This window comes from Rhinoderma darwinii, chromosome 7 (assembly GCF_050947455.1).
Source record: "Rhinoderma darwinii isolate aRhiDar2 chromosome 7, aRhiDar2.hap1, whole genome shotgun sequence".
In the NCBI taxonomy this organism is placed as follows: domain Eukaryota; kingdom Metazoa; phylum Chordata; class Amphibia; order Anura; family Rhinodermatidae; genus Rhinoderma; species Rhinoderma darwinii.
Window position 1 is genome coordinate 79,419,039 of NC_134693.1, and position 25,286 is coordinate 79,444,324.

A 25,286-nucleotide genomic window follows, 5' to 3' on the forward strand; every position below is an offset into this window, starting at 1 on the left:
CCCCCAGTGTAGCTCCCCCTAGGACATATGGTGCATGCAGGTTGTTGGTACCCAGATGCATAACTTTACATTTATCTACATTAAACTTAATTTGCCAACTGGGTGCCCAAACACTCAGTTTGTTTAAATCCGCTTGCAATTCGCGAACATCTCCCGTAGACTGAACTATATTACATAGCTTGGTGTCATCTGCAAAAATAGAAACAGTGCTATTAATCCCATCCTCCATATCATTAAAGTTGAATAATAGTGGTCCCAGCACTGAACCCTGGGGTACACCACTTATAACCGGGGACCATTCAGAGTAGGAATCATTGACCACAACTCTCTGGATACGGTCCTTGAGCCAATTCCCAATCCAATTACAAACTATACTATCTAAACCTATAGTCCTTTATGGGGTTTTTCTAATATATAAGGCCCTCAAAGCCACTTCAGAACTGAACTGGTCTCTGAAAAAATGGCCTTTTGAAATTTTCTTTAACCCCTTCCCGCTTTGGCCACTTTTGACCATCCTGACAGAGCCTCATTTTTCAAATCTGACATGTTTCACTTTATGTGGTAATAACGTCGGAATGCTTTTACCTATCCAAGCGATTCTGAGATTGTGTTCTCGTGACACATTAGACTTTGTTACTGTCAAAATTTGCTCGATATGTTCAGTAATTAATTGTGAAAAACACCAAAATTTAGCGAAAAATTTAAAAAATGTGCATTTTTCTCAATTTAAATGTATCTGCTTGTAAGACAGTCAGTTATACCACACACAATTGTTGCTAATTAACATCCCCCATATGTCTACTTTAGATTGGCATCATTTTTTAACTTCCTTATATTTTTCTAGGACATTTCAAGGCTTAGAACTTTAGCAGCAATGTCTCACATTTTCAAGAAAACGTCAAAAGGCTATTTTTACAGAGGCCAGTTCAGTTGTGAAGTGGTTTTGAGGGACCTACACAATACAAACGCCCACAAGTCACCCCATTTTTAAATCTGCACCCCTCAAAGTATTCAAAACAGCATTTAGAAAGTTTATCAACCCTTTAGACGTTTCACAGGAATTAAAGCAAAGTAGAGGTGAAATTTACAAACTTCATTTTTTTTGCAGAAATTCATTTTTAATCCATTTGTTTTTGTAACACAGAAGGTTTTACCAAATAAATGCAACTCAATATTTATTGCCCAGATTCTGCAGTTTTAGGAAATATCCCACATGTGATCCTAGTGTGCTTATGGACTGAAGCACAGGCCTTTGAAGCAAAGGAGCACCTAGTGGATTCTGAGGCCTCCTTTTTATTAGAAAATATTTTAGGCACCATGTGAAGTTTGCAGGGCTCTTGCGGTGCCAAAACAGTGGAAACTCCCCACAATTGGCACTATTTTGGAAACTACACCCCTTGAGGAAATTAGGGGTATCGTGAGCATTTTGACCCCACAGGTTTTTTTGCAGAAATTATTGGAAGTAGTCCGTGAAAATGAAAATCTACATTTTTACAAAGAAAATGTAGGTTTAGCTAATTTTTTCTCAATTCCACGAGGACTAAAGAAGAAAAAGCTCCACAACATTTGTAAAGCAATTTCTCCTGAGTAAAACAATACACCACATGTGGTCATAAATGGCTGTTTGGACACACGGCAGGGCTTAGAAGGGAAAGAGCGCCATTTGGCTTTTGGAGCTCATATTTAGCAGGAATAGTTTGCGGAGGCCATATCGTATTTGCAAAGCCCTCTGGGGGCCAAAACAGTGGAAACCCCCCACAATTGACCCCATTTTGGAAACTACACCCCTTGAGGAAATTATCTAGGGGTATAGTGAGCATTTTGACCCCACAGTTTATTTAAAAAGACCAGCAGAAAAAAATGGGACATAGATAACTCCAAAACCGCAGAGAAGGCCAAACTTACTAAGTGGGTGGGTGAAAACCCGTTCCAAGCAGGACGCAGACAGGTCGAAAAATGCTGCAGAAGGAGGGTGCACTAAATAGTGATAGCCACTCCCACTAGTCTTGAGGGGAGTGGCGAACTAAGTGCTCACAAGTATGCGATAAATGAGTGTCAGTATGGATTCACACGACCATGTTACGTCCGTAATGGACGGAACGTATTTCGGCCGGAAGTCCCGGACCGAACACAGTGCAGGGAGCCGGGCTCCTAGCATCATAGTTATGTACGATGCTAGGAGTCCCTACCTCGCTGCCGGACAACTGTCCCGTACTGTAATCATGTTTTCAGTACGGGACAGATGTCCTGCAGCGAGGCAGGGACTCCTAGCATCGTACATAACTATGATGCTAGGAGCCCGGCTCCCTGCACTGTGTTCGGTCCGGGACTTCCGGCCGAAATACGTTCCGTCCATTACGGACGTAACATGGTCGTGTGAATCCAGCCTTAGTGTAGTGCTAGGGTGTGAACGTATGGTCAAAAATAAATGTGTATGTATGGAAGTGTCAGAACTGGGTGATAATGTAATAAAAAATAAATGTGTGATGAATAGGGGTCAGTGCTGTGAATAGTACATGGGGTGTCAGTACTATGTGTAATACGTGGAGGGATAATGTGCTGGTCGTCAGGCATAGCATATCTTGCCGAATCACAGCCTATTTGTAACGCCGCTACTGTTAGCTAAGGCGGGCTGCTCTGCATGCCAAACCAAACGCCAGCACATCATGCCCTCCCAGCATATAAGACCTGCCCGCGTCCTGAAAAAAGTATACATAGTAAAAGTATCCATGAAACATGGGGTATTGGTTGTTATTTTGGCCAAAATACGCAAAGCTCGCAACCCAACGTCAAGGGTCCCCAGTGCCTTGCGAGTCCCTAACTAGAACTTTTCGCTCCACAGGTTATTTGCGGAAATTTTTGGAAGTAGGCCATGAAAATGAAAATCTAAATTTTTTCAAAGGAAATGTAGGTTTAGCTTATTTTTTTTCATTTTCACGAGGACTAAAGGAGAAAAAGCTCCACAACATTTGTAAAGCAATTTCTCCCGAGTAAAACAGTACCCCACATGTGGTCATAAACGGCTGTTTGGACACACGACAGGGCTCAGAAGCGCCATTTGACTTTTGGAACTAGGATTTAGCTGGATATGTGTGTGGACGCAATGTTGCTTTTGGTATAATAAAGGGGTTAATGAAGCGTGAAATTACTAATTTATGGATGTATGGTACTCTTAGAAGCAATCCTTGATACACAGGCCTGGTTTTTCGGGGCAGGTTTCACAGTGGTAAATAGTGTCTTTTCTTATTCCCCTTTTGGAACACACTCTGCACTTTTTTTGTGTCCTTCCCTTCTTTGCAATTTGGGGCACTTCATTGGGGAAATGTTGCCCTGGTATAATACGTGGACTATCGCTACCAGCAGATGTGCTTGTGCCCTCCCCTGCCTGTTTCCCAAATAGAAGTGCCTTGATCACCCCCCCCCCCTTGAAAGTTAAGGAATGTCCCTGTCCGGCCTGCACATCGGGATAGTACGTAAGCATTTCACAATGTCATCTGTATAATGTGCATGGCCAGCTTTTTGTACCACACCTTTGTTTTACGCATGGCACTATAAGGCTTCAGTACTTGATCAGAGAGGTCAACCCCGCCGATGTACTTATTGTAGCCCAGGATGCAATTTGGCTTCTGGGTCACTGTGGTGGTACCTCGTTCAGTCTGCCACTGCCATCAATTGTGGTCAATATAAGGACATCCCTCTTGTCCTTATATTTGATGAACAGCATGTTCTCGCTGCATAGTTCCCTGCTCTCACCCCTCTCTGATATTTTACAGACCGACCAATCAGAGCGCTCCTAGAGGTGGCATCACTGCCACCTCCCTAGGTGGCGTTGGTGGCGATGGGTGTTGTCATAGACAGCACCAATCGCCACTGTCTAACTGCCCTGTGACTCCAGGGCACAGTTTTAACTAAAATGCCTACTATTGGCCGTTCGGACAGCAGCCATCTTTACTTTGTCACGGTGCAATTAGCACCAATGACCGTTTCCCGTTGCGCAGTACCTATACGCCACTTTGCGGGAAGCACCTCCCGACAGCACCGTATATATACGGCGGATGTTGGGAAGGGGTTAAAATATGAGAAATTGCTGCTAAAGTTCTAAGCCTTGTAACATCCTAAAAAAATAAAAGGACGTTCAAAAAACGATGCAAACATAAAGTAGACATATGGGAAATGTTAATTAGTAACTATTTTGTGTGGTATTACTATCTGTTTTACAAGCAGATGCTTTTAAATTGATAAAAATGCAAATTTTTGCAAATTTTCTCTACATTTTGGTGTTTTCCAAAAATAAATACAAAATTTATCGACCAAATTTTTTCACTAACATAAAGTACAACATGTCACGAGAAAACATTCTCAGAATCGCTTGGATAGGTAAAAGCCTTCCTAAGTTATTACCACATAAAGTAACACATGTCAGATTTGATCTAATCGGCTGTGTTCTTAAGGCCAAAACAGGCTGGGTCCTGAAGGGGTTAAGTAAGTCCCATTCCCAAAGTTTTATAAAATCAAGCACCTAGCCATGCATTCTGCCTTTACAAACATTTATGAGAGAATGGGTCATTCTAAAGAGCTTGCTGAACTCGAGCATGGTACTGTAAGAGGATGCCACTGTTGCAACACGTCAGTTTGTGAAATTTCTTCTCTCCTAAATATTCCATGATCAACTGAGTGGTAATATTGCAGAGTGATTAGAGACCACAGCAACTTAGTCATGAATATGGAGACCACCTAAAGTTACAGAGCGGGGTCGCTGCGGTGCATAGTGCATACAATTCGCTAACGCTCGGCTGCTTAAATAACTGCAGAGTTCTAAACCTGCTCTGGCATTAAGATCGGCACAAAAGCAGTGTGCCAGGAGCTTCATGGCATGGGTTTCCATGGCCGAGCAACTGCGTGCGAGCCTTAAATCACCAAGCACAATGCCAAGCGTCAGATGGAGTGGTGTAAAGCACGCTGCCATGTTCTCTGGAGTGGCGAATCACCCTTCTCTATCTGGCAGTCTGATGGACAAGTCTGGGTTTGGTGAATGCCAGAACGTTACCTGCCTGTAGGGTTGCACAATGCATCGAAATATCGATACTATTTCGATGCCATGCACCCTGAAACGGTTCAATATCGTTAACTCGTGTATTTCGATACTAGATGCGGCAGCACAGCTTATGATTGTGACACGGGGGGGTGGGGGTGCATGTCAGGATGCCGAAGGAAGAGGTAGTGTGAGGCAGGAGCTCCACACAGTGATCATTTACAGCGGCTCAAACAGCATCTGGTAACCTATCCAGCACATTTAAAATCTGTCTCAGATACTCACCATCCATGTGGAGATCCACAATCATGACCCGCAGCTAGAAGAAAGACACCGGTCCGCCGGGACTAATGGCCTTTTCCTGCCAGTCTCCTCCATCCAAGATGGCGCCGGAGCGCGGCGGAGGCCAGCTCCATTACAAGCATCACTGTAGATAAACTCCTCATTTACCCGGCCTAGCTCCATCCTCAACGGCTGCAAATAGCAGTAAGCTCGCACAGCACTATCTAACTCACCAGAGAACTCACCCTCACCACACAGCCTTTTCCCTGAGGGTGAGCCCATGCTGTCTTTTATGCCTCCATCAGAAGCTCCCATTTCTTCAGCAGAGATGAAAGCTAAAAGAATCTCTCCATAAAGACATACATGCAGCCATTTCTATTATGAATGCTAAAATTTCTGAGGTGGGTAAAAGAACAGCTCATTTGGAGGAAATATATTGAGGAATTTGTTGGGGCTTATAACTTCTTAGTTGACACTCAAAACGACATGGAATATGATATCTCCATTATAAAGCTGAAACTAGCTGACCTAGAGGACCGCACTAGGAGAAATAATATTGGATTCAGAAACATTTCTGAATCTGTCCCTGATTCAGAATTAAAGGAATTTCTAACTGATCTTTTTACAGCTCTCATTACTTCAGCTACAGAACATGATTTGCTTATTGTTAGAGCTCACAGAGTTCCCAAGCCCAGAAATCTTACAGCCAGAGCCTCAAGAGATGTACTTGCATGCCACCATTTTTATCACTTCACGAAGCAGTAATGAAAGCTGCGATTCACAAACAAGAACTCCCAGTAAGGTTTCAACAGATCTCTATACGCAGACCTATCCTACCTCTCTAGAAGGAGAGAATTTGCCATATTCACCAAGATTCGGAGAGAAAACGGTATTGCTTTTAAATGGGGATATCCTGTTAAATTGATTATCAACAATAAAGGCTCCACTCATGTTATTGCTGATCCAAAGGAACTTGCAAAACTTCTAACCTATTGGTCCCGCGTTCAACCACAAGATGGTGATGGATCTCTACCAAGGAAAAGGCTTGCACCTACTCTAACTCAGGAATGAATTAAATCTCCTGATGGTCGTCATTCTCGGGCTACTACCTGACGTCATAATCATTAGATTCCTTGTTACCATCTAAGTTACTACATACTAATGATTTTGAAATATGTGCCTTATCTCATTGTTGCACTTGTCTCCTTCCACTCATCTATGAGTTTATTTACCACTACCAGTGTTCTTTGATGGTTCTGATCCTGGGCGTTGAAGCCCAATTTGCCTCTCACCGGAACTGTTACTTTTCTTTTATATTCGTAACCTTCCTCCAATTCTGGTTACTTCAACTGAATGAAAGGAGGAAAAACTTTGATCCAGCACTGAGTTTAAAAGGAAAATATTCCACTTTATTGAAAAAACATTTAAAACTTAGACAAGCACAGAGGGATGGATGCACAGAGGGATGGATGCACAGAGCCTACACGTTTCAACCGATTCACTCGGTCTTAATCATAGCATGTCATATAACCTTGCTGTTTCACCATGCATTTGTATCCGCAATCACAGGTATGGGAACTCCCATTACCACCTTTTGCCCAATCCCTGGCTACACAGGGCAGAGACTGCTCTTGAGAATTCCAGCCGATTAACCATTTGTTGCTCAAACTAAATTAAGGGTGAATATACACCTGTTTTGCTGGTCAGTTTGTTATAGCGAATGTTATACCCATCCCAAGGTATTACACACAACCTGAGATAGGGAGCCTAAATGGGTCTATCATATCAGGTAATTGTTTATGATAAATAGATGAATTGTTCTTTAATCCTATATTTTGATGATTAATTAGTCAATATTAAATAAATTATTATAACCGATATAATACTGCTGGAATTTTTTGGGGAGACAGGGACTGGAATAGTTGGCATATACAAATGCATGGTGACTACAGAAATTTTGTTTCAAACATTGATAAAATTATGAAAAAAACACAATTGTTGTGCATGTATTATTAACCCCTTAACGCACCTTGACGCAACTGTACGTCATGGTTTGCACTGCATTAAGGCACCATGAAGTAGTTTCGTCATAATGCTTTTCTGTCAACATGTCAAAACACATGGTGACAGAACAGTGACATCGGCTGTCATAGACTGTGACTCATCGGGGGAACAATTGCGGCGCCGCCTGCGATCGCTGTGATTGGTCAGTCAGTAGTGACTGACCAATCACAGGATTGCAGCATGGTTACCCAGCTAAAAGCCGGGTAGGCACGCTAGCCGTTCAGCTATTGGCAACAGGAGGCCTAACAATGGCCCCCTGTTTGCCAAGTACGGCGGCCTGTTAGGCCCTGAGGCGGGGTTTGAAAAGGCTTCCGGCCGCAGATGAAAGATGGCGGGCTCAGAAACTGAGCCGGCGCCATCAGCCGAATAATGTCAGCTTTATTTTTACAGCTGACATCCTGCTGTAACGGCAGGAAATGGAGCTAGCTCCGCTCCCTGCCATTAACACCTTAGATGCCGCGATCAAAAGCGATCGCGGCGTCTTAGTTGTTTCAAGGAGAACGGCATCGCTGCGATGTGGTCGCACGGATGCCGATCGTAATTATGGAAATCGGAAGCCAACAGTGGCTTCTTGGTCTGCCACGTACGGAAGCCTATTAGACCTCGCCCGGAGGCGGAGCCTAATAGGCTTGCTGTCAGTGAATAGCTGACATTTCTAATGCATTGCATTACGTGGGTAGTGCAATGTATTAGAATAAAGATGAGAGGTGCAGGTCTTCAAGTCAAAGTTAAAAAATTAAAAACTGCCTTTCTTCCTATAAGGGTATGTGCACACGCTAGCTTCCTTTTACGTCTGAAAAGACAGACTGTTTTCAGGAGAAAACAGCTGCGTCGTTTCAGACGTAAAAGCTCCTCGCATTATGCGAGGCGTATTTGACGCCCGTAATCTTGAGCTGCTCTTCATTGAATTCAATGAAGTACGGCTCAAATTACGTTGCAAAGAAGTGTCCTGCACTTCTTTGCCGAGGCAGTCAATTTACGCGTCGTCGTTTGACAGCTGTCAAACGACGATGCGTAAATGACAGGTCGTCGGCACAGTACGTCGGCAAACCCATTCAAATGAATGGGCAGATGTTTGCCGACGTATTGGAGCCCTATTTTCAGACGTAAAACGAGGCATAATACGCCTCATTTACGTCTGAAAATAGGTCGTGTGAACCCAGCCTAAGTCTTTTATTATAGGAAAAAAAATGAAAACTTATTTGGTATCACCGTGTTCGTAACAACCCAAACTATAATGTTATTTGTTCCGCACGAAAAACACCGGAAAAAAATAAAAAAATGCCGGAATCGCTATTTTTTTGGTCAACATTAAAAGTGATCAAAAAGTCGCACGTACCCCAAAATAGTACCAATAAAAACTACATCCCGTCCGGCAAAAAACAAGTCCTTACACAGCCTTGTCAACACAAAAATAAAAAAGTTATGGCTCTCAGAATATGGGGACACAAAAAATAAATTATTTTTCATAAAAGGGATTTTTTTTTGTGTGCAAACGCTGTAATCATATCGATCCGCAGAATAAAGTAAAATGTAATTTATAGCGTACGGTGAACACTGTAAAAAAAAAACATTGTCAGAATTGCTAGTTTTTGGTCACCTTGCTTGCCAAAAAAATGGAATAAAAGTGATAAAAAAATTGCGTGTACCCCAAAATGGTACCAATGAAAACTACAGATTGTCCCGCAACAAATAAGCCCACACACAGCTCCGGTGGAGAAAAAATAAAAAAGTTCTGCCTCTCATAATATGTCGATGCAAAATGTGCAGAGTGTTCCAAAAGCAGATAAGATTGGGCACGATTTATCAGTGCGACATTGGCCACACATATGCGAGTTATTATTTATTTACCGCATTATTATACCCTCTTATTATGCCCTGATGTACTCCGCCCAGATTACATATGCCCCCACATTATAAACTGAAATACCAGCAATACCCCAAACAGAACAACTTTCAAACAAAACCTGCGCTCCAAAAGCCAAATTGCGCTCCCTCCCTTCTGAACCCTGTAGCGTGCCCAAACACCAGTTTACGTCTGGGAGAATTGGCTTAACAGTTTATGAGATATTTGTCTTCAGTGGCACAAGCTGGGCACAACATATTGTGCACTAAATTGGCATATCAGTGGAGAATTGCAATTTTCACTTTGCACCATCCACTAATTTCTAATGTACAATCACCTGTGGGGTCAAAATGCTCACTACACCCCTTAAAATGACCTAAGGGGTTTAGTTTCCAATATGGGGTCACTACTTGTGGGTTTGTTTTACTATTTGACTTCCGAGCCCTGCAATTGTGGGCAATGCTGTGAAAATCACCAAAATAGACCTCAAATGTGCATGGTGCTCTTCACTTCTGAGCCCTGTCATATGTCCAGGCAAATGGTAAATGCCTTGAGGGCTGCAGTTTCCAAAATGGGGTCACTTCTTGGGGCTTCCACTGTACTCTGGTATCTCAGGGGTTTTGCATATGCGACATGGTGGCAAAAAACCAATACAGCAAAATCTGCATGCCAAATAGCGCTCTTTCCCTTTAGAGCTTTGCTGGGTGTCCAAATAGCAGTTTATGACCACATGTGGGGTATTTCTGTAATCAGGAGAAATTGCTTTACAAATGTTGGGGTGCTTTTTCTCCAGTATCCCTTGTCAAAATGAAGACATTCTACAATTTAGTGGAACAAAATGTAGATTTTCATTTTCACGGCCTAATTCCAATAAATTCTTCAAAAGACCTGTGGGGTCTAAATGCTTACTATACCCCTAGATAGATTCCTTGAGGGATGTAGTTTCCCAAATGGGGTCACTTTTGCGGGTTTCCACTGTTTTGGCCTCTCATGGGCTTTGCAAATCAAACATGGCACCTGAAAAACAATCAAGCAAAATTTGAGTTCCAAAAGCCAAATGGCGCTCCTTCCCTTCTGAGCCCTGACGTGAGTCCAAACAGCAGTTTATTACCACATATCAGGTATTGCCGTCCCCATAGAGTATGCTTTACAAATGTTGGAGTTATTTTTCTCCTTTATCTATTGTGAAAATGGAAAAATCTGATCTAAAACAACATTTTATTAGAAAAAACTTAGATTTTCATTTTCAGAGCATAATTACTCTAAATTCAGCAAACTACCTGTGGGGTCAAAATGCCCACTATACCCCTTGATCAATTCCTTGTGGGGTGTAGTTTACCAAATGGTGTCTGTTTTTATTGGTGTTTTCTTTGTTTTGGCCCCATAAGACCTCTTCAAGCCTGACATGGTGTCTAAAATAAATTCTAATAAAAATAGGGCACCAAAATCCTCTAGGTGCTCCTTTGCTTGTGAGGCCTGTCTTTCCGTCCAGAAGCAAGCCAGGGCCACATGTGGGATATTTCTAAAAACTGCAGAATCTGGGCAATAAATATTGAGTTGCGTTTCTCTGGTAAAACTTCTGTGTTACAGGAAAAAATGGATCAAAACAGATTTTCTGCAAAAAAAAAATTACATTTGTAAATTTCACCTTTAATTTGCTTTAATTCTTGTGAAACGCCTAAAGGGTTAAGAAACTTTCTAAATGCTGTTTTTGAATTCTTTGAGGGGTTCTGTTTTTTTGTTTTTTTTAAATTCTTTTATTTGTCATTTTGTTATTTTATATTACAAATCGTACAAAAGAAACACAACATAGTGCGAAAATGGCAGTGAAAAAACATTCAACGGAACACAGGTCAGTTATCAGCCTCACATAAATGCATGGGGTCACCTGAGAGTACCATGTCGCTGAAACCAGTTATTTAGGGAATCTCCGATATGCACCCTGAACCCGCAGCCGTGCATGGTATGTCCTAAGTGCGCATAAGAGCATTAATAGAAGAAGAGAGAAGCAAAGACAGGAAGAAGTAAAGGCAAAATAGTGAGGAAGGAATGAAGAGAAAAATGGGGAGGGAGAGAACAAGAAGGGGGGGGGGAGCTGACCTGACATACCGGATCTAGACGGGAATTCACGAGGCCATGATGATTTTATATTCCTCGGTCGTTTGGAAACGAATCCATTCACGCCATGTTTTTAGGAAGGAGGCACGAGTCCCCTTCATTGATGCCGTAAGGTCCTCCATTCTCATGATTTCCTGGATCTTGCCAAACCACATGCCCACCGTCGGAGGACAGGACTGTCTCCACAGTGCAGGAACACATGCCCTAGCAGCGTTTACCAGGTGTCGAACTACCGAACGTCTATACGAGGGCAGAGGACCTCACACAAATGAAGCAGGAAGAGGCCCGGGGATCTCGGGAGAGAATAATCCATAAACTTTCAGGAAATACGCCACACCTCGGACCAGAACCCAGTCAGGAGTGGGCAGTCCCAGAAAATATGCAGGATTGTACCCACATGGTCCCCACATCTCCAGCATAGTGGTGAAGCCGCCGGGATCATTGCATGCAATCTGGAAGGCACCCTGTACCAACGGGACAGTATCTTAAACCCTGCCTCTTGAAATCTTCTGGCCATGGAGGACTTATGCGTCATGGTGAACAGGCGTTCTTGTTCAGGTGTAAATGTTTCGCCCAAATCCCTCTCCCAGCTGAGCAAGTACAGAGGTGGCGGCAAATTGGAGGGCAAGATCAATAACGCATAGATTCTGGACAAAGCATGTCGGATCGTGCCTGTGCCTGTACACAGGAGTTCGAAAGGGGATCAGTCTCGTAGTTGCGCTCCAGGATGTACTAGGGACGCCAGGAAATGTCGCAACTGGGTAACCTGCCATGTCGAGAAAGGGACCGGATCCGACAGAGCTCGTATTTGATCGCTCGTCATCCACCTCCCCTCCTGCTTAAATTGTATAGCCTGCCCCTTACCCGCCCGCAACCATACTTGAAATGGGCCACTATCCAGTCCCCGTGGAAAGGCAGGGTGGCCTAAGATCGGAAATAGTGGGGAGGGGGACGGTGAGAACTCTGCCCGAGGAGACACCCGCACTGCGACTGCCAGAGTGGGGCCGATTGTCGGGTGTAACCGCGCGACCCTGGGAACATGTCTGCCTAACCACGGCAGAGCCTGCAATGGGATAGACATAAACGCCTGTTCCATAGACACCCATTCTTTCATCCCGCCGTGCCGGAACCAATCCAAGATTCGTGTCAAGTGGGAGGCGTGATAATAGGAGACAAAGTCCGGAAGACCAATGCCCCCCTCCCGCTTTACACGAAAGAGCAAAGATCGGGCGATACGTGCTGATTTCCCTGCCCATATGAATTTGTGCACCAGGGACAGCAGGGACTGAAAGAACGGGCGTGGGATATGTATCGGTAGGGCCTGTAGGAGATACAGAATCCGTGGTAAGATGTTCATTTTAAAAATCGCACACCTACTGAACCAGGTGAAAGTGCCCGACGTCCAAGAGTCCAGGGACGCCTTTATATGTTGAAGAAGCAAAGGGAAGTTCACCGCATAAAGGCGAGATTGATCACTGGGAAGTGGGACTTCCAGGTATGTAAGCGAGGCCCACTTGAAAGAAAAAGACTCCGACAGGTCAGCAACCAGAGTCTGTGGTAACGAGATATTAAGGGCCTCTGACTTCTGGCAGTTTATTTTGTAGTTGGATAATCTCGAGTATCTACTCAACTCCGCCATCAGGTTGGGCAAGGAAATTCTAGGGGCTGTGAGGAAGAACAGCAGATCATCCGCGTAAGCGGCAACCTTATGGGATCTGCCCCCCAGGTCCAAGCTGGTAATGTCCGGGTTGGAGCGGATGTGACACTGCAAGGGCTCCAGGCATAAAATAAAGATCAGTGGTGATAGAGGGCAGCCTTGGCGTGTGCCGTTAGTAATCGTAAAGGAGGATGAGAGATGCCCCTTGACCTGAGCTGACGGGGAGGAGTAGAGACCAGAGATCCAGGACATCATATGAGTCCCTATTCCTATATGTCGTAAAGTGGCCAACATAAAGTCCCAACTGACCCTGTCGAAGGCCTTTTCCGCGTCGGTTGACAAAACACAAGTGGGGAGTGACGTGACTGCCGCCTGGTACATTAAATTAATTGCCCGTGTGGTGTTATCTCTCGCTTCCCGTAAAGGCATGAAACCCACTTGGTCAGTATGTATCACAGTTTGAAGGAGCGGAGACAACCGATATGCCAGAATCTTTGCAAAGAGTTTCAAATCTACATCCAGTAGAGAAATAGGACGGTAATTCTGGCATAGGGATGGGTCCTTCCCTTCCTTGGGTATAACCGTGATATGTGCCCTCAGCGTATCCCTGGGAATGGAACCCCCTTCGGTGAGCGAATTAAAGGCCCGGATGAAGTGGGGTGCGAGCACTTCTGAATAGGTCTTATAGTACGGCAGGGACAGGCCATCCGGTGAGTCTTTCAGTGCCCATGACCACTCCTCTGGGGAGATGGGGGCCTCTAAGGCCGCAAGATCGTCAAGCGGGATGGATTTCATCCCCGAGGATCGAAGGTACTCCTCAATCCTCTCCAGTTGGCTACCGCCGTCCTGTGAGGAGGGTGCCTTTGGGAGATTGTAGAGAGAGAGAGGTAATAGGCACGGAAGGTCTCTGAGATGTCATGTGGGAGTTGCAGTCGTTTATTATGTGTACCTATGATGTGCGGGACGTATGTACGCTAGCGGGTTTTCCGGAGGGCGCGGGCCAAGGTCCTACTGGGTTTATTACTGAATTCATAAAAATGTCTTCTACATTTGACTAGGGTGGCCTTGGCAAGACAGAGTGAACGCACCTGCTCCCTCAACTGCCCCAATTCTGCCCCTAATAACCGGTCCTGTGATATTTTATGGGACTGTTCCAGTCTGTGTATGCGTGACAGTAGGTCTCTGAGAGGTGCCGTCCGCTCCTTCTTGAGTTTGGCTCCCAGTCGTATAAGGGAACCACGCACCACACATTTATGCGCCTCTCATATACAAAACGGGTCCATGCCCGGTGTGTCATTTCTATCAAAGTATTCCACCAGGTCTCGGCGTACTTCAGAGACCACTGTTGTGTCCTGCAGGAGCGACTCATTCAGTCGCCACTGCCAGGAGGGAGGATGGGTCAATGGGCGAGCTAGGGTGAGGGTAATAAGGGCATGGTCAGAAATCGTTATGTCATCTATTGAGGATGATGTAAGGCTAGGGAGATGTGCATGACGCAGGAAAAAATAATCCAACCTGGAATAGGAGTTGTGAGGCGCCGAGTAGTACGTGTAGTCTTTGACTGAAGGATGCATAACTCGCCACGCGTCAACAAGTTTATGGTCATGCAGCAATCGCCGTATACGACGGTGTGCTGCCCTGGGTAGGGAGGAGTGCCCTCGTGATGTGTCTAAGACGGGGTCTAGGGTGACATTCAAATCCCCCCCATGACTAAGGTACCTTCCAGACAGCCATCCAGAGCCCTCAAAACTCTGTCCAGGTAGGCCACCTGACCAGAGTTAGGGAGATAGTATGAGGCCAGTGTGTACAATGCATTATCCAACTTACCCTTTACGAAAAGGTACCGTCCCGCTTCATCTGCGCAGGTGTCCACGTGTTCCCAGTGTAGGGAACGAGAGACCAGGTTGGAGACTTCCTTGGTCTTGTAGTCAGGGGACGCACTATGGTACACCGCGGGGTAGTTGGTGACTGTAAGCTTCGGGATGCTGTCTGCCCGGAAGTGAGTTTCCTGTAGAAAGGCCACGTGTGCTTTTCGTTTCCACAGGAGACGGAGAATGGAGTACCTCTTTTCCGGAACATTCAGACCCTGTGCATTTAGGGAGACAACGGTAATGTCAGACATGGCAGCGGAAATTTCCGAAGTGGGCACATGGGGAGGGGGAAGGAAAGAAAAAGAACGAGTGTAGTCAGAGCAAGCTCTCTAAAGTCGGAGTACAATACCTCTCCACTACTCAACGCGAGCTGTGTCGCCCGCAGGAACCCTTCAAACACGACACAGCTACACGGAACCCTATCAGGGAACGAGGAAAGACCAGAGTGCAGTGACAGCGCGACAACAGTTAAAATGTCAACTAGAAAATTCAATTAACCAAAGTGCTTTAGAGCCCCGGACTCACCCTATTAACAGTAAACATTCCCAGTATCCACCTTCACCTACGTGATAACACAGATTGTGCAGGTGAAACAATTAAGGCAGGTGAACTATTTAAACCCTCCCCCAACAGGTGTGGACCTGCCCACCCTCTCGCCCCACAGTGATTCAACCAAATATAAGGCAGTTCCAGCAATGTGTTCCTGACATTCCTCCAGGAACCCTATGGGAAAAAGAGAGAAGGAAAATGCAAAATGTAGTACAGGAAAACGTCCACATAAAAGGCGTCTGTGAACATTCAGTCCCTCCGCGGCGATCGTCGTCCAGGGGGATGGAGTTCATCAGACCCCGACCCTCGGTCTCTGCGTGGAGGTCGACGTTCCAAGGTTCGGAGGTTGGGTGGCTCTGCTCCAGGTCGGATTGGCTGACGGGACCCATAATCCGGATACGGTCCTCCTCTGGAAGCGAAAGATGTCGGCGGTTCGGTCCAGTCTGGTAACTGCACCGGCGTGGTCTCCAAGAACCGGCATGCTTCCTCCAGATCGTCAGGAGAGCGGACAGCAAAGGACATTCCCTGCTTGCGGAGAATGATGTGGAAAGGGTGTCCCCACCTGTATGTTGCGCCTGCTGCCCTTGTTGCTTCCAATAACGGGCGGCCAATTCTGCACATGGAGAGTGTCAGTCTGGATACATCTGGCAGGACGGTGATATCTGCACCATTGTATGGGACAGCCCCTTTTTCCCAGGCTCTGCGGGCAATCTCCTCTTTCTGCTTGTAGAAATGCACTCTACAGATAACATCCCTGGGTCGATTGCCGTCTCCATTCCTGGGACCTGCCAGTCTGTGAACTCTGTCCATCTCTATGGGCATATCTCGCGGACGCTACAAGAGCTTGTTGAAAATGTGGGTCACAGCATCGTAAAGTCCATCAGGTGGTACAGACTCGGACAAACCCCTCAGTTTCAAGTTGTTACGCCTTCCCCTGTTCTCGACATCATCTAAGTGTAGGGAGAGGTCACGGAGTTGCGTAGCTTGGGTAGCCAAGGACTGGGAGAGGACCGATATGTCCAGGGAGTCGATGGAATGCTGGCGCTCTAGGGTGTCCACTCTCCCGGCTAGGGCACGTACTTCCTGGGTGATCTCACCGATGGCCCTGTCGTGTTTCTCCTCTAGTCGTGCGAGGCGGAGATCTAAATCCGTTTTAGTGGGCAGTACCATGACCATCTCCCAGAGTTCTGCCAGGGTCCGTTCCATGGAGAGCGGGGGGCCTGAGGACAGGCCGGGGTGGTGGTCTCCTGTGTTTGGGAGAGGGTCTCCCGGAAGATGACCGGCAGCCCATGGCTCTGCTGACTGCTTGGCATGGTTAGAGGCCGCTGGACCGGTGGTGGTAGTGGTGTCTCCAGTGCCCCGCCTGTAGGCGCCATGTTAGGGGCCCCATGTCCGGTAACGGGCTGGTGGTGGCTATGCAAGAGGGGGATTATCTCCGTCTGGGCCGGTGGAGGTGGCCCTGTGCTTCCTGCCCCACACTGACCTCTGTCTGCCGGCTGCATCTCTCCTCCAGATCCTTCCGTGCCAGCACCGGACTGTAGATGGCCGGAGTGAGAGGAAGGCGTGGTGTGTGTCTGCGGCGACGTGGAAGGCTGGTTGCGGCCTACTGGAGGGGACGAGGAGGCCCATTGCGGGGTGCCTTCTTGCGCGGACCGGAGGAACCGGCCGATGTTTGAAGTGTCCGGGGGTACCGACGATGTTTCCCCCTTGTCATGCTGGTTCCGGCGGCTGGTAAGTGAGCCCTGTCGGGCGATATTCGGCGAGGTGAGTCCGGAGCTGCAGTTGCACGCGTCCTCACACCGCCATGCCTAAGCCACGGGTTCCGGTTTTTAAAATTGGGTGATTTATAGGGGATTTATAGTATATAAGACCCTCAAAACCAGTTCAGAATACTAATGTATTGCAGTATATTGTTATTTTTACAGGCTTCTGTAACAGAGCGATCGCTGTACCTGTCCGTTAGTACCGGGTGTCAGCTGTAATACACAGCTGACACCCGCAGCATATGGAACGGGCACAGCACGTGAGCCGGCTCCATACATCAACCGCCGCACCATGACGGGCAATTAAGTCATAGTGCGCAAACGGGTTAGTGCACAGCGGATGGTTGAAAGTGAAAATTGCAATTTTCCACTGATATGCCATTTTAGTGCATAATATGTTGCGCCCAGTTTGTGCCACAGAAAACAAATTCCTCATAAAACGTTAAGCGAGTTCTCTCGGGTATGGCGATGCCATATGTGTGGGCGCAAACTGCTGCTTGGGCACGCTGCAGGGCTCAGACGGGAGGGAGCGCCATTTTGCTTTTGGAGCGTAGATTTTGCTTGCTAATTGTTCTGTTTGGGGTATTGCTGGTATTTCACTTTATAATGAGGGGGCATATGTAAGATGGGTAGAGTACATCAGGGTATAATAAGAGGGTATAATAATGCGGTAAATAAATAATAATTCATAGACGTGTGACCGGTGTCGCACTGATAAATGGCGCCCGATCTTATCCGCTTTTTGAACACCCTGCACATTTTGCATCGCCATATTCTGAAAGGCAGAACTTTTTTATTTTTTCACCACTGGAGCCATGTGAGGGCTTATTTGTTGCGGGACAATCTGTAGTTTTCATTGGTACCATTTTGGGGTACATGCGATTTTTTTTTTATTACTTTATTCTGCGGGTTGGTACGATTACGGCGATACCATATGTATATAGGTTTATTTCCTTTTTTTTTGCGTTTGCCCAATAAAATCACTTATTTATAAAAATAAAAAAAAATTCTGTGTCACCATATTCTGAGAGCCATAATCTTAGGGTAAGGCCACACGGAGCGGCCCTGTCACGGTCGCAACGCGGCTATCTCCGGCGCTCCCATAGAGAATGAATGGAGCGGCAGTGCGCATGCGCATGTCACCGGCATATCTCTTAACAACGCATTTGTCAGCCGCTCCTACATGGTGCGGTTGTTGGCCGCGTTGCGACCGTGTCAGGGCTGCTCCGTGTGGCCGTACCCTTAAAGGGAACCTGTCACCAGCATTTCACCTATTAAACCAGCAATACCTGGTGGTAGTGGGTGAAAAGTCATTTCTATATAACCTATAATTTTCTTCGTAGTCGGCTCTATAGCTTTAGTATTCAGCTTTTTAGTGTTCCCACACCACATGCTAATGAGCATAAAAGAGTCAAGTCTTCAGTTGAAAAGAGTCAAATCATCATTTGAAAAGAGTCATATCTTCATTCCTCAAGTCTTTCCGAGTTTACCCCGCCCCCTTACTTTTGATTGGCAGCTCCTCGCCTCCCCTCAGCACACAAATCCCGCACTTGTGCATTGATGTCCTCTTCTGGTGTGTGCGCACAAAGGGACACTCGATTATTACAATAAATGCGTGAAATGTTTGCAGACCGTTATTTACAATCGGAGGAGGAGTTTAGGAGAGGGGATAACGGCAATGAACTTTTGATAGCAGCGGCCAGTGAGGGATAAGTAAAGTTCAATAGGTGAAATGCTGGTGACAGGTTCCCTTTAAGGCCAAAACAGGCTTAGTCACTAAGGGGTTAAATGTAAAGTTGCTTATAATATAATAATTTTGTTTTATCAAAATTGAGAAGCAAGCAAACTAGAACTCGAATTAGTAATGTCAAAAAAAGAGGCAAGAGAGCTGGGATAAAACATAGGAATAAGGGGAAACGTAACTCCCCGCATGTTGAGGAGCCATCGACGATAAGAGATGTACAAGATGTAATTAATCTCTCTTCTGAAACCCTGTCTGCCAGCCAAATTGACGTCTTGTCTTTGGGCCTTAAAGAGGCTCTGTCACCAGATTTTGCAACCCCTATCTGCTATTGCAGCAGATAGGCGCTGCAATGTAGATTACAGTAATGTTTTTATTTTTTAAAAATGAGCATTTTTGGCCAAGTTATGGCCATTTATGTATTTATGCAAATGAGGCTTGCAAAAGTCCAAGTGGGTGTGTTTAAAAGTAAAAGTCCAAGTGGGCGTGTATTATGTGCGTACATCGGGGCGTGTTTACTACTTTTACTAGCTGGGCGTTCTGATGAGAAGTATCATCCACTTCTCTTCAGAACGCCCAGCTTCTGGCAGTGCAGATCTGTGACGTCACTCACAGGTCCTGCATCGTGTCGGCCACATCGGCACCAGAGGCTACAGTTGATTCTGCAGCAGCATCAGCGTTTGCAGGTAAGTAGCTACATCGATTTACCTGCAAACGCCGATGCTGCTGCAGAATCATCTGTAGCCTCTGGTGCCGGCTCGTCTGACATGATGCAGGACCTGTGAGTGACGACACAGCGTGATCTCTCGAGAACACGGCTGTGTCTGCACTGCCAGAAGCTGGGCGTTCTGAAGAGAAGTGGATGATACTTCTCGTCAGAAAGCCCAGCTAGTAAAAGTAGTAAAAACGCCCCGATGTACGCACATAATACACGCCCAGTTGTACTTTTACTTTTCAACACGCCCAGTTGTACTTTTGCAAGCCTCATTTGCATAAATACAAAATCGGCCATAACTTGGCCAAAAATGCTCGTTTTTTAAAAATAAAAACGTTACTGTAATCTACATTGCAGCGCCTATCTGCTGCAATAGCAGATAGCTGTTGCAAAATCTGGTGACAGAGCCTCTTTAACTTCGTTCCGGACCGGGACTTTGATTTGTTCACTACATTGTTGGGCGTTAATAAATGTATACGTAATCTAACTATCAAAATGCATTTCTAGATTTCACCCCCCTCAAGTCTAATGTAAGAGTCTTTGGAGCCTGAATATGGAATACAAAATGAAGATGACAAGAATGTTCACAAAAACATGATTTTTCAGGTACAAGTTGCTGTGATCTGCTTGGAGGATTTAACCCCTTAATTGCCAGCCTATTTTAAAACTTAATGACCAAGCTATTTTTTACGTTTTTCCATCGTCTCATTCAAAGAGCTATAACTTTTTTATTTTTGCATCGACATAGCTGTATAAGGTCTTTTTTTTTAGGGACAAGTTGTCATTTTTAATAGCACCATTTTGGGGTACATAGAATTTATTGATTAACTTTTAGTAACTTTTTTTGAAGGGGGAATAGAAAAAAACCTGCAATTTCGCAACACTTTTTTGCGTCCTAAATTTACGACGTTTACCATGTGGTATAAATAAAACAATAACTTTATTCAGTGGGTTGTTGCAATTGCAACGATACCAAATTTATATATATTTTTTATGTTTTACTACGTTTACACAGTAAAAACACTTTTCAAAATTATTTGTTTTTGTGTCTCCATATTTGAAGAGCCATAACTTTTTTATTTTTTCGCCGATGCAGTTGTATGAGGGCTTTATTTTTTTTGCGGGATGACTTGTAGTTTTTATTGGTATAATTTTGGAGTAGATGCGACTTTTTGGTCACTTTCTATAACATTTTTCTTAAGGCAGGATTCAAAGAAAACATCAATTTGTGCATTGTTTTTTATTTTATTTTTTTTACGACGTTCACCGTGCGGGTTAAATGATGTAATGACTTTATAGTTGGGGTCGTTACGGACGCGGCCATACCAAATATGTGTAACTTCTTTACTTTATTTTGTTTTTAATAATAATAAAGCAGTTTGTAAGGGTAAAAAGTGTGTTTTTCTTTTTTTTTCACTTTTTTGAAAAAAATAACTTTTTATTAAACTTTTTTTTTTACTGTTTTACTAGTCACACTAGGGGACTTCACTATGCGATCGGCCGATCGCATTTATAATACACTGCAATACTTCTGTATTGCAGTGTATAATGCCTGTCCGTGTAAAACGGACAGGCATCTGCTAGGCCATGCCTCTGCCATGACCTAGCAGGCATACACTGCAGGCAGACCTGGGGGCCTTTATTAGGCCTACCAGTTGCCATAGAAGACACCAGCACCCGGCGATCTTATCGTCGGGTGCCGGTGGGATGAGAGGGAGCACCTTCTCTCTCTCCAAAACAACTCAGATGCGGCGCTCGCTTTTGAGCGCCGCATCTGAGGGGTTAAACGGGTGAGATCGATACTGATATCGATCTCACCCGTTCAAGCAGTGATGCCCCCAGCCCTCAGCTATCTCTGGCAGCTGGGAGATTTGACAGCTCCGTGCTCTGTTTACTTATTCCGATGCAGCGTCGTAAAAAGGCCTATGCATCGGAATAAAGCCCGTTAGTGGCCACCGTAAAAACACTATGGGGCGGTCACTAACGGGTTATATGACAATGACAACAATAAATACACTGTAAATTTGTCAAAAAAAATTGTTGCATCTAAACCTTATTTTTATCCGATACAGTCAAGAACTGAGTCAATGGAAAAGTTCCAAACTGTGATGGAAAGAGAATTTCAAAAATTATATGATTGGACTAGAAGTAATAGATCTAAACACAATCTCACGGCATGTCAGAGATCTTCAGTTGCTTCTTTACATGACTGTATTGTCATAAAAATGGCAGATAAGGGAGGTTCTATTGCCTTCATGGACAAAACCACCCATTGCTCTTAGATCTCTGACACGCAATCAGATCTGCTAATCTATAGAACATTTGATATTAATTCCACTGTGATTTTTCAAATAGCCCTAACCAAAATATTGAATGAGGGTTTAACAGAGGGTGTTATTACCCAAAAACAATACAATTACCTAAAAATTGATAATCTGTTGATTCCAATTCTCCATGCTCTCCCTAAGCTTCATAAAGGGATTAATCCACCACCCATGTGTCCCATACCTTTGGGTATATTATCCCTAACAGAGAGATTATCGGAGTGGCTGGATTCACTACTACAACCTCTAGTCCAACTAATCCCTGGATATATACAAGACACTCAAGACATATTGCATATGTTTCATAACAAAATGTGACAGCAGAACTTTATATGGCTCAGTTGTGATATAGTCTCCTTATATGCAAATATACGACATGAAATAGACCTTACGGCCATAAATCACCATCTATCAAAATACAGTAACTACAGTCACAATTTATGTGGTTACATTATTGATGTTTTGCAATTTTTGATGACCCATAATTATTTTCAATTTAACAGCAAGTATTATTTACAACTCAAAGGTGTTTCCATGGGAGCAAAATTCTCTCCATCTGTAGCTAATTTGGTCATGGCATGGTGGGAGGAATTTATAATTTTTTGTCCAGATAATCCATTTTTTGGGCATGTGCATTGGTATGGCACATATATTGATGGTTTCCTATTTATCTGGGAAGGAAATGTGTCTGCCTTACCAATGTTCATGGAATATATCAACACTTATGACTGTAATTTAAAATGTACATATTCCTTCAATACGAATCCATTTTGTTTTTGCATCTGAAATTGGAATCTAAAGTGGGTGAATCAATTATTACGAGCACATATCGCAAGAAAATTACAGGCAACACAATATTACATGCTTCCAGCAGCCACCCAAATCACAAAATTACATATTTACCAGTGGAGGAATTAATACGAGCGAAAAGGAACTGCAATAACGAGGAAGACTTTTCCAATGAATAATAACACATTTTTCAAAGATTAAATAGAATAGGTTACAAAAAATGGACACTGGATAGAGCTAAATCTGTTGTGAGCACTAAACACGGCACCAATGATTGTTTGATACAAAAAAAACACGCCGCGACAACCAAAGAAAATATTCCTACACTTGTTCTACAGTACAACAACATGTTCACTAAAATAAAAAATATTGTACACAAATGTTTTCCCATTTTGAGGGAGGATATAGAACTGGATGGCATACTTGAGCAGGGATGCAGGATTGTGTGTAGCGTTCATGGCCATGGGCCGTCGGGTTTACTCACCTCTCGACGCCCGCAGCCATGGATCCATGAGCGCTGGTCCCCATCTCCTTCCTAGGACACGCCAGCACTCGCTTCCGCTCTGGTCTGCGGTGTCCCAAAGGAAAACGTCATCATCATCAACTGCCATGATTTCCTGGTCTATAAGAAGGTCCCAGGCCTTCTGATCCTTGACTGAGCGTTGTTCGTTTTCCCTAGTCTGTCTTGCAAATGGTCCCTTAGTGTTTCCCGTTCCAGTTGTTACCCTTGCCTTGTTACCTGTTCCTGTATCCCGTGCTGTTCTTGTTCCTGTGCCTATTAGTGTTAGTCGTGTCTCGTCCTGTGTCATCTGCCACGCCCGGAGGAATCCGCCACGTCCTGTCATCTGACACGTCCTGTGTCATCTGCCACGTCCGGAGGAACTTGCCACGTCTTGCGCAACCTGCAACACCCGTGTCATCCGCCACGTTTGGCATTACCTGCTGTGTCCTTCTCCATCTGTACCATAGCTGCGGCCACTGTCTGGACTATCCAGGTACCCTTGTGCGGGACATTGTATTGCTGGGGTTTCCTGTTGTTTGGCCAGCTGCCTCCCCGCTACGGTGGTAGAGCCTAGTGGATCCACTAACCCGCTACGTGACATTGTGTCTGCAAGAGCCCCTAAACGGGAAAACACCTTATCTCCATCTTTATATGTATCGGAAAAAAGTAAACCTACTTGGTTACAACAGCATGTTTTCTTCATATGCGGTTCACATCCCTGCAAAGTATGCACTTATGTCCTTCCCAGTAAAAACTTTCACAATTCCAGTGGAGAGACAATTTTCCCCATAAAAGAATACATGAATTGTAATAGTAAACTGGTGGTATATGTCATCGAATGCAATGAATTCAAACTCATGTATATAGGTTGCACTACCCGCAAGTTCAAGATTCGGATTTTCGAGCACCTGGGATACATCAGAAATCCGTCCCTAGTCAGTATTTCCAATGCAGCAAAACATTTCAAAGGGGGTAATCAAAAACACACCCTTTTGGGTAGGGAGGCCTTTTGGATATACCATTTAGATACAAGGTTTCCAAAGGGCTTGAACTTGAGAAAAGAACTAAAGTTCCATTATTGATATAAATTCTCTTCCCCTTAACATCATAATGCTTGGTTTGACATTACTAATTCGAGTTCTAGTTTGCTTGCTTCTCAATTTTGCTAAAACAAAATTATTATATTATAAGCAACTTTAAATTTAATATTTCATGCTCAACAATTGTCTTTTTTTCATAATTTTATCATTGTTTTTGCACGAAATTTCTGTAGACACCATGCATTTGTATATGCCGACTATTCCAGTCCCTGGCTCCTCAAAAAATTCCAGCATTATTATGTCGGTTATAATAATTTATTTAATGTTGACTAATTAATCATCAAAATATAGGATTCAAGAACATTTCATCTATTTATCATAAACTATTACCTGATATGATAGACCCATTTAGGCTCACTATCTCAGGTTATGTGTAATACCTTGGGATGGGTATAACATTCGCTATAACAAACTGAGCAGCAAAACAGGTGTATATTCACCCTTCATTTAGTTTGAGCAAAAATGGTTAATTGGCTGGAATTCTCAAGAGCTGTCTCCGCCCTGTGTAGCCAGGGATTGGGCAAAAGGTTGTAATGGGAGTTCCCATACCCATCATTGCGGAAACAAATGCATGGTGAAAAAGTAAGGTTGTATGACATGCCATGATTAAGACCGAGTGAATCGGTTGAAATGTTTTTTCAATAAAGTGGAAGATTTTCCTTTTAAACTCAGTGCTGGACCGACATTTTTCCTCCTTTCTATCATGATCTAACTGAGTGCCACCTCGAGGATCCGTGTGCATACCTGGGATCGGAACGCCATGATTGATGAGCTGGAGAAAACGTTCTATTTTTTTATACTTCAACTGAAGTCACCTTGTTGGTTCATCCAAACCTGGACTGTAACTCCTGTTGTGTACTACTGCATACGGTTTTAAGTATTATGTTATTTGATAATGTTTTTCTAACATTTGTTCACTTAGTTACCTCAGTC

At 44.4% G+C, this 25,286-nt stretch overlaps 1 protein-coding gene across 5 annotated transcripts in view; it reads left to right on the top strand.

Annotated features, from left to right (window-relative positions):
• The window catches only part of MEI1 (meiotic double-stranded break formation protein 1), a 957,414-nt gene that overhangs the window by 164,200 nt on the left and 767,928 nt on the right, over positions 1 to 25,286 (top strand). The gene's annotated exons all lie outside the window — the stretch shown is intronic.